This window comes from Alosa sapidissima, chromosome 20, assembly GCF_018492685.1.
Source record: "Alosa sapidissima isolate fAloSap1 chromosome 20, fAloSap1.pri, whole genome shotgun sequence".
Lineage (NCBI taxonomy): Eukaryota > Metazoa > Chordata > Actinopteri > Clupeiformes > Clupeidae > Alosa > Alosa sapidissima.
Genome location: NC_055976.1, coordinates 28,772,190 through 28,784,967, shown reverse-complemented (window position 1 = coordinate 28,784,967; position 12,778 = coordinate 28,772,190).

Here is a 12,778-nt window from a genome sequence, read left to right as displayed (position 1 = left end):
TGCTGTGTCAACACAAATCTTTCCCTTTTTTTTGCCATGAAAGAACCCTAAACACACTAAATCTCAGGGGAGTTTTGAAGTGAACAGCAATCTAGTTTACATCAAGCAGGCAGGCAGCATGGATCTCTGCAGGTCAGGAAGTAATGACCAAACCCCAATAGCAGCCTGACCACAAGAGAGGAAAGGGTTGAGTTTGCCAACATGAGAGCTGAAGAAACTGCCAAAGCAGTTTAATATCTACAAAGCTCACGTCTGCTGCTTTGTAAGGCTGTGGCCCTTGTAATGATGTACATCACAAAACAGACATTAGCACTTAGAATCCTAGATGCAGTGTTTTGGATCCTTAATAGGAGAACAATGACTTGAGCAATCAGCCAGGAATTATTTCGGGGCTATTAGAATATCATCAACGTGGGAATTGCCAGTGTTCACCGAGTCAGTAAAAAAGTCAGTGAGTGCTGTTCTGTTTCTTGTTTACTATATTTCTTTGACATATTGGGCCATCCCTCCCGTTACTGTCACGCATCTTGCTTTGATGTAATCTCAGTGATGTTCTTCACCTGAAGTACAAGGCCTAATTCAATCACTGTCAATGTAATGCAGATTAATGCTCATTAACTACGCTCCTAGCCAGGGTAGGAATTTCACGGCGGCCACGACGGCCATGGCCGTCGTAGCCCCTTGCATTGGCCGTGAGGCCCCTTTGAAAATCAGAGGTTTACAGGCCACGGTGGCCTTGGTGCCCCCTTCTTTCAATATTCTGCTTTGTGTCCTACTAATAGCGATTTTTATTTAGCCTGTGGCCTGTCAAAATAATCTTAGCATTCACAGCGCAAATTAATTTAGTCTTTTACGCAGTGGAGAAAGTGACAGCGCAAGAAAGAAAGTGCGTCCAAATTCACCCTTTTTCAGTTGAACTACTCGGGAAGTAGCCTATTCATCACACAGACATCACAAGTATCACATGAACGAGCTTTTTCTCACCTTTTAAACGATGTTAGCCGATAATTGCTGTGTTGAACGGTTCGCGAGAAAAGTAAATAATATAATTCAATTTAATCATACATTCTACTGAAGGTTTTGCGTCCCATGATCTCCCTACCCATTCATCTCGGTGGAATACTTTACGAACCCTTCTTTTAACACATGACAAACCATATATCAGAATAAACAGGAGACCTTACCGAACACAAAGGTGTAAAGCAGTCCCCTGTATAGCCGTTCCAGAGTAATCCAGTTTTGAATTTGCAGTAAAGTTCGACATACATGGATGTCTCCAAATTTTGGCTTTTACACTGTTCCACATGATTTCATAACGGGCCAAATACAAAATAAATGTTACAAATATCGCCTAGATATTGGTAAATCAGAGGACAGCTGACTAAGAGTTTGTGAAAGTAGCCTTAATGATCACAAAATGCTAAGCATGCATCTAGGCTATTTGAGTTTCTTAAAGCTGAGCTGTGCTTAAATTGTTCATGATTTCATAACAGGCCATATATAAAATAAATGTTATATATAGCCTATATATCTGTAAATATTAGATGATCAGATGATTTACAGTTCTATGTCATGTTTCATGTTTTTGTAATGTTTCATACAGTGATGCAGGTCTTCTGCAGTGAATAGGCTAAATACAACTTTGATCATTTTTATAGCCTACTACTGTATAGTTAACTTTGGCCTTGGGGCCCTGACATGTGGCCTTTGTGCCCCCCACCAAATATGCCCAACTGAAGGCCAAGTGGCCTTGCCCCCAGAATGGTGAAATTCCAAGCCTGCTCCTAGCCCATTTTTTAATCCAGACAGATTTAGTTCTAGTCCAGAGTGAATGCATTGCCAGATTTAGTTCCAGAGCAGAGTGAATGCATTGCCAGTGAGCCGTTCGGCCGGCTTCGGATGAGGCCCCTGGCAGAAAGATTATTGGGGTTGAGGTTTCTCTGGGAGACCTCACCTGCTTGCTATGTGTCTGGGGCATCTGGGAAGTCCAGATAAAGCCGTAGGCATGTGTGCCTGCACTGTGTACTCCATAATACACGCCCTCTGTGGGTGGATGTGTGCCCTCAGATGTGGTGAGTCTGTGGTGCCCAACCTCACACTACATGCTGTAGGCATAGCCTGTATAAAGGCTGAGAGTTTTCATGGAGCCCACAGGTGCTTGCTATACCTCTGATATGGTATGAAGATGACCAGGCTAGCCTAGCCTTGTGTATGCTGAACATTGCAGGCCCACTCTCCTGATACACTTGGAGCAGCATGGAGAGTCTCTGAAGTACCCAGACACATACAGTATGTGTGTACTAGCCCATAGAGGTTGAGATTTTTCATGATGCCCATAGGTTCTGTGTGGAGAGGACCAGGCTAGCCTGGCATATGCCGTGGATGTATGTTTTGCAGGTCTACTCTCTTGATGCACTACATGAGCAGCTGTGTTATGAGTGGCGGTGAGTCACTGCGGTACCCAAACCCAACAGCAGCATCCGCAGCAGGGGTCTCTGACTCAGAGTACACGCTGTCACAGTGATGGGGAAACCGATGGGGAAACTGTCATCAGCACACACCTGGCCTCACATCCCCCTCTCTCCTGTGTAAAAAACAAATTAACCACCCCTACCTGACGCTGAGGCGAGCTGACGTCTTCTGTCAGAACGTCATCTCGGTTAGTTCGCCCCGTTTCTGATTCTCAGTTGATTAATATTTCAGCACCAAACGTTTTGGTATTCAGTGAAAAGTTCCGTTGAATTCTCCTGAATGTTCCCAGTCCTGACTGAGAGGTGATTGCTAAAGATGAAATGGAGCAGAAAGTAGCTGCATAGGTTCTCTGAGGAGTCAGTCATAACAATATAGGCCTTATGTAATGAAAGGTAAATAGTTGACTCTCTTTAGGGATTAGTGAGCATAGGAACTGACATACCGCATACTAATTGTGTTTAGTGATTTCTGTCTGGAAGGGGAGCAAAGGGGTTAGATTGAGTTGTTCCTTCAGAGCCAATGCTGTGCCTGTGTTGTGCTGGGTTTTCTTTTTTTGCCACGTCTGCTTGTTTATTTCAGCCATTTGTTTCTGTGATATGTGCTGATTTTATGGTCTACCAACAACAGGTGTGGTTTGCGCCCAGGTCAGCAGGGGGAGCTGTTTCTCTCTGTCTCTGCCAAATCTCATTCCTTTTAATGTCATAAACAGAGAGATCTTACTGCCATAAGCAATGAGGTGCTTTTTTAAATCTCAGGATTTCTCATGGCAGACACCCTATCCCCTAAAGTATCTTTACACACATTCGAGCTTGCGGAAATATATTAGCAACCTGATGATAATGATAAATCCACACTGACATACACCCACATTGTTGGGTAGTGATTGCTGTGCAACAAGCTTTTAGAACTGCAGTGGTTGTCAATGCAAGGCAAGTTTAGGTTATGTTGCACGAAACACATTGGTTCAGAAATGAGCTTCACAGTGCTTCACAAAAGAGAAAGAAAAAAAACAGAAAAAGAAGAAATTTAAAAAGTGTGATGTGTGGCTGTTCTCTCTGACAACTATCATCCATCCTCTGGCCACCCCCGCAGTGTGTGTGTGTGCCTGTGGATGTATTTGTGTGTGTGTGTGTGTGAGAGAGAGAGAGAGAGGGAAAATAGGACAGGGATTGTGGGTGAGGTTGGAGGACCCTTCTCGGTCAGGGAGAGACCGCAGAGCATGCAGTCCCTGTGGCCCAGAATGACTGGATCTATCGCAAGACCTGGACCAGGATTGGATATCTATAGGGTCCAATACTCTCAGGTTGGATGGATGGATGAATGAATCAATTGACAGAGGTATGACTGAATGAAAGAGTGGATAGATAGATGGATGGATGAACAGCTATCCGCACACCGTATTTTTCAAATCAAACATTAAATGCTGTTTTAGGTCAGTGACATTAGCGACATGTTGCCATGGTGGCCAATGATCTTACACCACTTAGCAGCGTTCGATTATCTGTAAATATCCCTAGGTGACCTTTATGGAGATATGAAGATAGAAACCTAAAGAGCTCAGACTGACATTTCCCTCACAGATGAGTGCACACCAGAGCTTATAAGGGTGTATAGAAAGGTGAAAAAAAGACGTTTCCACACTTTGCAACACTTTGTATTTTTTGGGCCAGTGGCTAGTGTGTTTCACATTTAGCAGACTACTGCTACAGAACCTGTCAGCAGAGCCAGAGAGACAAGAGAGCCAGAAACTAGAAAAAGCCCCCCATTTCAGAGCTGACTGAAGATGGGGAGTGTGTAGGGGTGCTAAGATGGGGAGTTTGTAGGGGAGTTTGTAGGGGTGAAAAGATGGGGAGTTTGTAGGGGAGCTAAGATGGGGAGTGTGTAGGAGTGCTTAGATGGGGAGTGTGTAGGGGAGTGTGTAGGGGTGCTAAGATGGGGAGTGTGTAGGAGTGCTAAGATGGGGAGTGTGTAGGGGAGTTTGTAGGGGTGCTAAGATGGGGAGTGTGTAGGGGAGTTTGTAGGGGTGCTAAGATGGGGAGTGTGTAGGAGTGCTAAGATGGGGAGTGTGTAGGGGAGTTTGTAGGGGTGCTAAGATGGGGAGTGTGTAGGGGTGCTAAGATGGGGAGTGTGTAGGGGAGTTTGTAGGGGTGCTAAGATGGGGAGTGTGTAGGGGAGTTTGTAGGGATGCTAAGATGGGGAGTGTGTAGGGGTGCTAAGATGGGGAGTGCTGAGATGGGGAGTGTGTAGGGGTGCTAAGATGGGGAGTTTGTAGGGGTGTTAAGATGGCCGCTAGAGCAGCAGGAGGGGCCATTTGCATGGCTGAGGAGCGGGTCAACCTGACCTTGTTTCCAGAGAGGAAAACCAAATAGTGCATTTGCTGCCGTCAGCACAGGTTTATGAGGTCCTTTCGGAGTTTGTTTTGCTCCCTTCTTGCTGTGTGGTTTTGGTGTGTTTCTTTAAGCCTTCAGAAGCTCATGGAGGGCAAACATATTTTTCTTTAATTGGCTTTTGCTATTGTGTGTTCACCATAATTATTTTGTATAAAAAGCTTTGATGGTCAAGGGAACACAAACACACAACTCACTGAATGGTACTGGAAACACACACACACACACACACACACACATATATATATATAACCTCAAAACAGAAAAAGTTGGGACGTTGTAAAATGCAAATAAAAATAGAATGTGATAGTGTGTTAGATAAATAGAATGGCTCGTAAACCCATATTTAGCAGCAAAAATTACAACATATCAAATTTGGACTATTTCATGGAAAGTATATGTTAATTTTGAATTTGATGCCAGCAACATGTTTGAAAAAAAGTTGGGACGGAAGCATATTTACCACTGTGCTGCTTCACCTCTTAATTTAACACACTTCATTTAGTGTTGAGAATTGTCCCATTACTCCCCGATATAGGATTTCAGTTGCTCAACAGTATGGGGTATTCTTAGTCATGCTTTTCATTCAGTTATGCTCCTAATTTGACAAATCTGGACTGCAAACAGGCCATTAGCACTTGGACTCTTCATCTATGGAGAAATACTGTTTAAATATGTGCAGCATTTGGCATTGTTTTCCTGAAATATTCAAGGTCTTCATTGCCTGGATGATTTGAACTGAGCACTAAAACAAGTTGGATAGGTTGGATACGTGGATAGGCCCTCTCCTCTTTAGCTCAGATGAGTCTATGATTTCCAAAAAGAATGGCACATTTTGATTGGTCTAAGCACAGGACCTTTTCCTCAGTCCATTTTAAACAAGCTTAGGCCCATACGGTGGTATTTTCATCATGTCTATCATGTTTCAAAACAATGTTGGCTGTTTTGACTGTTCCAATTTTGGCTGCAGTTTTTGAATTGAGTATCAAACTGTGCACATAGACAATGGTTATAAGAGGTTTTCCTGAGCCCATACAATGACAGGTCTGGTGTTGATGCAGTGCCATCTGAGGTCCAAAAGACCACGACCATCCAATGTGTTTTTCAGCTCTTTCCCTTGTTTGCAAAGATTTCGCTGGATTCTCTGAATGTTTTAATAATAATATGTCCTGTAGATGATAAACTCGCCAAATACTTCACAATTTCATCTTAAGACACATTAAAATCCCATTGTTTCAACATTTATGCACACAGGTTTACACAGAGTGATGAATACCCCTACATTTTTACTTCTAAGAGACCCTGCCCCCTGCCTCTCTGGGATGCTCTTTTTCCATACCCAGTTGTGTTGCCAGTTACCCTAATTAGTTGTGAAATATTCCTCCTTTTGTTTTCTTTATCGTTACACAACTTTTCAAGCATTGTGTTACCGCCGTCCCAACTTTCTTTGAAAATATGTTGCTGGTATCAAATTCAAAATCCTTTGTCCTTTTTGCAACTATGCGTTGAAGAGAATTGCAGATTATTACATTCTTATTTTATTCACATTTTACACAACATCCCAACTTTTTCTGTTTTGGGGTTGTGTATACATATTGTAAATATGTCTTAACCAATCAAAAGACCTTCAATTATTTCTACATCCACATCAATAATAATTACAGATGGTGATAATAAATAGGCTATGTTCTGTGCCTATAGATCAAGCTTTTATTATGTGTTTCTCTTGTCTCATTACATTTCTATTTGCCCAAAATTACCTGAAATGAGAAGGACAGGTACAACTAATTCAGCTAAATATACTTTCAGGCTAATCCAGGTTTGTAGTGGGGCTCATCTGAAGAACTTAGTGACAGAGCCTCTTTCTCTCTCTCTTTCTCTGTGTGCGTGTGAAAGTAATGTGTGAATGTGTGTGTGCTCATTTCGAGGTGATGCCACCTGTCTGTGCTGGGAGCCTTGTTGGTCTGTGTCACTGGGATTAGATTCATTTCCCTGGATATAGTCTGAACATGCCCAGGTCCCTCAGTGTGTGTGTGTGTGTGTGTGTGTCTACTCCTTAAACCCGTCTCCATCAGGCCAGAGGGGCATGTGGCAGTGACATTTCTGCTCCTTCGTCCCTTGCTGCATCCTTACTGTCATCAGTCTCAACATCACGAACACCATCAGCACCACATCCTCAATATAAAACTCATCACAAACACCCTTATTGCCACATCCTCTTCAGAAATTACATCATTAGAGACATGTCTTGCCTTACTCACAGGTAGGTTAAAAACTCCCTCAAAGTTTACAATAAATATGTGAATAGTCTGTGAGCTTGTTATGAATTGGTCTCATGGCCTTGCCAATAGTTTGAACCATCCCAGTCCTCCTGTAGAGAGTCGGTCATATTAACATCATGAGATAATATGAAAGGCGAGTCTCACATCTTACCTGAGGATGCCGCTGGGGATATCCAGGAGTTTTCCATTTGCATACATGCAGTACATAATTGATATTTTTGATGATGAAAATGATGAAAATCTGTTCCTCTCACACCGCCTTTTACCTAATTAAAAATATATTTCTCTGTGTGGTTTGCATTCACACCATCGCACAAGTTTATTTCAAGAGGTGTGTTCACATGAGCTGCGTCATTCTTAACATGACTCATCAAAACCGCCAAGACGCAGAGAGAAGAAAATACTGCCCCAAGAACGATGTCATGTTGTATGTACCATGACAAGCATTTCTTGTCATGGAGACCAAATACTACTTGGCATCTTTTCCCACAGGACAAAAGTGACATTATTCATTAGAGAAGTGAATACAAGTCTGTCTCCTGAATCTACTAATCTGAATATGTATGCATGCTTTGCAATGCTAAGTATATATTTCAATTAGTTTTTCATAGAAAGGATACAAGGATACAAGAAAGTTTATTGTCACATGCATATAGTTACTGGATGTAAGAAATGCAGTGAAATTATGTCTGGTGTCAGCCTATTTGTGCATTTATGGGGGGGGGGGGGGCTAAAAAGTGCAGTAGAAGAGGGGTTTAGTAGATTAAGTAGCAAGGGCTGCATAAGAAAGGTGGGGGAGGATTTGGATTGGGGGGGGGGGGGGGGGGGCACCAACAAGGAGCACCCAAGAGCAACAGGGGCAAGGAAAAACTCCCTTACTAAGGAAGAAACCTTGGGCAGATCCACGGCTCAAATGGCTAATCCAACTGCCAGGGGTCTTCGTGTGTGTGTGTGTGTGTGGGGGGGGGGTGGGTGACAAGGGAGATGGGATAGTGTGCTGTGTATGTGGGGAGAGAGCAGTGTGCAATATGTGTGTTGGAGAAGCTTTCTCATGAGACAATGTGCTGTGTATTGGGGGGGGGGCAGTGTGCTGTAAGTATGTTGGGGATGTGTGTTGGAGAAGCTTCCTGATGAAATAATGTGCTGTGTATGTAGAGGAGAGGGGGGGGGGCAGTGTACTGCAAGTATGGTGAAGGGACTTACTATTGCAAGCAGAGTACTGTATGTATGATGTATGTGAGTGATGACAGTGAAGATGTGTGTGTGGGCGGGAGGGGAGTGGAGCAGTGACTGTGTGTGTGTGTGTGTGTGTAGTGTGTGTGTGGGTAGGTGGGGGCAGTGTGCTGTAAGTATGTAGAGGATGTGTGTTAGAGAAGATCCTGAAGACAATGTGCTGTGTATGTAGGTAGGGGGCTTACTGTAGCAAGCAGTGTGCTGTATGTATGTGAGGTGATGATGTAAGTGTGTGTGTTTTTTGTGTGTGTGTTGGGGATGGGGGGGGGGCAGAAAGGCTAGGCAATCAAGGACATGGGTAGATAGATGGAGGAGAAATAAAAAATAATAAATAAAAAGTTCTATGGAGATGTGCAAAAGTTGGAGAAAGTCAGATGTGTGTGTGTGTGTGTGTGTGAGGTGATGATGTAAGTGTGTGTGTTTTTTGTGTGTGTGTTGGGGATGGGGGGGGCAGAAAGGCTAGGCAATCAAGGACATGGGTAGATAGATGGAGGAGAAATAAAAAATAATAAATAAAAAGTTCTATGGAGATGTGCAAAAGTTGGAGAAAGTCAGATGTGTGTGTGTGTGTGTGTGTGTGTGTGTGTGTGTTTTGATGTGTGATGAAATAAGAAAATAAATAAAAGGTCTGTTGCATAGGAAGAGGGATGTAAAAGTGCTAAAAGTCATGTAGGTGTGTGTGTGTGTGTGTGTGGGGGGGGGGGGGGGGGGGTGGTCATGAGTGCTGAGGAGTGAATAAGTGCAAAGTAAGTATAGTGTGGGGATAAAAAAACTTCTCCTGAGTCTCTCAGTTCTGGCTTTGTGGCATCTTCTTGATTTCAGCGGTAGGAATAATCCATTGTTAGGATGAGAAGAGTCCTTCAGAATCTTTTGGGCTCTTAGGAGTACTCTTCTGGAATAGATATCTTGTAGAGCAGGGAGTTGAGTTCTTATAGTACGTTCAGCTGAGCGCACAACTCTGCAGAGTACTACAATCTCTAACTGTGGAGTTCCAATACCAGAAAATAGCCTCAACTAAACTTCCATCACCTGTTGAAGTGCAGTTTTTATCCTGGTTGCTTAGGTGCTATATTTGGAACTATTGGCTAGTTTTGCAAAACTCTACACTAATCACAAAGCCGAAATCTAGACGCACCCTAGCGGCAGCAAATTAATTTGCTCAGCCTGTACGTCTAGTATCAAACCATAGGGTTTTCTATTGGCTGACGCCGTGGACGTCATCCAATCACAGCGCTCTATTTTGTTAGAGAGTCTTAAGGCGGGCTTAACAGGATAACGACAGTCCTGCGACGGTGAACAACAAGGAAGGTGGCTATGGCGAACGAAGAGCGGTTGTTTGAATCAGCGTTGGCGTCAACTTTGGAGGAGTTGGACTTGTGCTTTTCTTTGAAAGTTGAGCAACACAATGCACTTAAGTCATTCCTTTCGAAGAAGGATGTATTTGCCGTTTTGCCGACCGGATACGGATATGGTCGTAGCGCTGGCCTATTGCATGCCTAGGCAGTTTGAAAGACAATTCTCTGCCCGCCCCTTGGATTAAGCAAGGTGAATGGTTCGATTCCAGACTATACATTTAAATGTTATAGGATGGCCCGCCAGGCTAAAAGCCTTCTACCATACTGGCAAAACAATAAATGTCTTGCAAAACCACAAAACTATTGCAAAAATGTTCAAACTCTTTTACAAATGTTGTGTGTGTGTGTGTGTGTGTGTGTGTTTGTGTGTGTCAAAACAGTTCACACAACCATAATCTGAATAAGCACACAAAGAACAAACACACTGTTAGTAGGCCTATAAATGAAAACCATGTATGGCTTTTGCAAAGATGTATACATATGGTCAAATATGCCATTTATGGATACTTATTGCAATAGGGAGTCAGAGACGGTTGATAAAGTGAGACGATTCATAAGATGGTAAATTCTGGCACGTTGTGACGTGGGGTTCGAAGTTGTCACGCCCATTTAGGAGTCTAGCGGGAGGTCCAGTGTCTATGTATTCCTATGGGAGAAATGAACATTTTCACGGAATATGACCAATCCCTTAGCCCTACATTCAGCCATGTAAGTTTTGAACCCATTTTCTAGAAGCCACATGTCTCCCTGACATTCCGACATTGAAATTGTATTTTCCAACGAAACAAATAAAGACAAAAATAGCTTTGTTCGTGATCTGTCACTGTCTCCTCAAAGCTCTGGTGCACAGCCACTTGTTCTCAGAGGCTCTAAACTCAGAGATGGTTGATAAACTAACCTAACATATTTTTTGCTAGAACTAGTAGACTACCACAAAGTTGCTGAACATATGTTACTTCAGGTTTGTTTGCAACAATATATAAGTTTAACCAAAGTTCTTAGCTGCTAGCTAGCTAGCGAACATTCCCATTCATTTTCCGTTTACTGTGCTAACGTTAGCTAGCTAGCTAGCTAGCTAGCTGGGTTAACGGGGCAAAATGAAATTATTCATTCCGTGTCCGAAAGAGTGTTTCATTGGCATCAGCAGACATCCCAACCTGCCAAAAGTCATTTCAGGGAGGTATCACGAAGCCCCCCCCCCCCCCCAAAAAAAAAAAAAAAACTTTAGCCTACTTAAATACAGATTAATATGTTCAGTACAACATATAAAGGAAGGCCTATAGATAGAAATTGTGAAAATAAAATATGTAGATAGTTTGGTCTTTTCATGTAGCCTTGGCAACTAGTAGGCTATAGGCCTGAATAATATGCACATGAATTGACACTTGTTAAACTCACCTCAACATTTTTTTTGCAATCATTTAACCCGCCATGGGCAATGCTAAAGTCACTGTTACAAACAGTGCAGTGTGCAAGACTAGGCCTATCATTATGTTTTACTCTTATGAGACAAGGGTAGCCTACACTTTGAAATGGGTCTTACATTTTCCTTTTTTTGACGCTCCTGAACTGATTATTTAAGTTCGGGAGAAAAGAGATAAAAGCCCGCCTACACTGAAAACTGATTGGTTGATTTAGCGAAACAGGCCAATCAGGATGCTCTCTGTCTTGGATGCGCTCAGACACACACGCACCACCCCTCTCTCTCTCCCGTCGTGTACGCACTACACTCAGATGCACACGCGGTCTCGCATGCGCGCTCTTGATGCTCACTCTAGATTCCGGGAGATTTTATCTAATTTGCGGGCGTCAGGATGCCGCTATCAATATGCGGGAGACTCCCGGAACTTCCGGGAAACTTGGGATGTCTGCATCAGACACAAACAATGTCTGTAAAATAGTATACAAAATTATATGTATATGTTATTATTGCTTATTCAGAGAAAAGTTTATGTTTTGACAAGCCTATTTAGGAGTCTAACGCCTAACTAGTGCCATATCGTTCCATTGGTGAATCGTCTTATGATTCATCTTAGTTAACTATAGAATCTTTGAGGGGGTTCAAACAACAATAGCACAGTAGAAAACAAAGTCATTGAAAGAAAAAAAGGTTGACCAGAAGATTTCATCCACATCACATGTTATTGCAATGTTATCTTATGCTACAGCATCGCCTGGGCCTTGTCCTGCTCCTCCTAGTCTGTTGGTTTCTTTGTTGTTTGGTGTGTGTGTGTGTGTGTTTGGATATGTGTTTGCATTCTCTCCACTCTCCACTCGGCCAGGCAGACCCTCCTCCTGCCACTTGCTATCTGTGACACCCTGGGAGTTTCTGTCTCCAAGGTAACGTGAAGTTTTCCTCAGCATCCCATCACACTTTTTGGAAAATGTGTCTGATCGCTTGTCTCTTGAGATTAGCGAGATCAGAATTTCATTTCAGGCTTATTTCTATTCATATATTTGTCTTCCTGCAGAACTGTATGTAGCTGACGTGCTGTATGGGGTTATCATGGGATTGCTGTAGCCATATCATATCATTAGTGTCATTGGTCATTAGTGTGTGAGAACATGCAGAACAACTACCTGACAACTGGCAACTATCTAATTCCCAGATAAAGAATTTCTATCTATCTATTAGTGATGGGGACGAGACCGCCTTTGCCGAGTCCGAGACAAGACCGAGTCTTTGAAGGGTCGAGACCGAGTCGAGACCGAGTCCGTTGGTTTTCTAATACAGTCGAGTCCGAGTCAAGACCGAGTCTTTAAGGAAGCAAGTCCGAGTCGAGACCGAGTCCTTTAGGAGTCGAGACCAAGACCATGAAAACATGTCAGTTTTCACATTCATGATTTAATATCACCCCAATTAATAATCAACAGTTAGGCCCAGGCTTGGAATTTCACTATTTTAGGGGCAAGGCCACTTGGCCTTCAATTGGGCATATTTGGTGGGGGGCACAAAGGCCACATGTCAGGGCACAAGGCCAAAGTTAACTATACAGTAGTAGGCTATAAAAAATAATCAAAGTTTAGCCTATTCACAGCAGTAGACCTG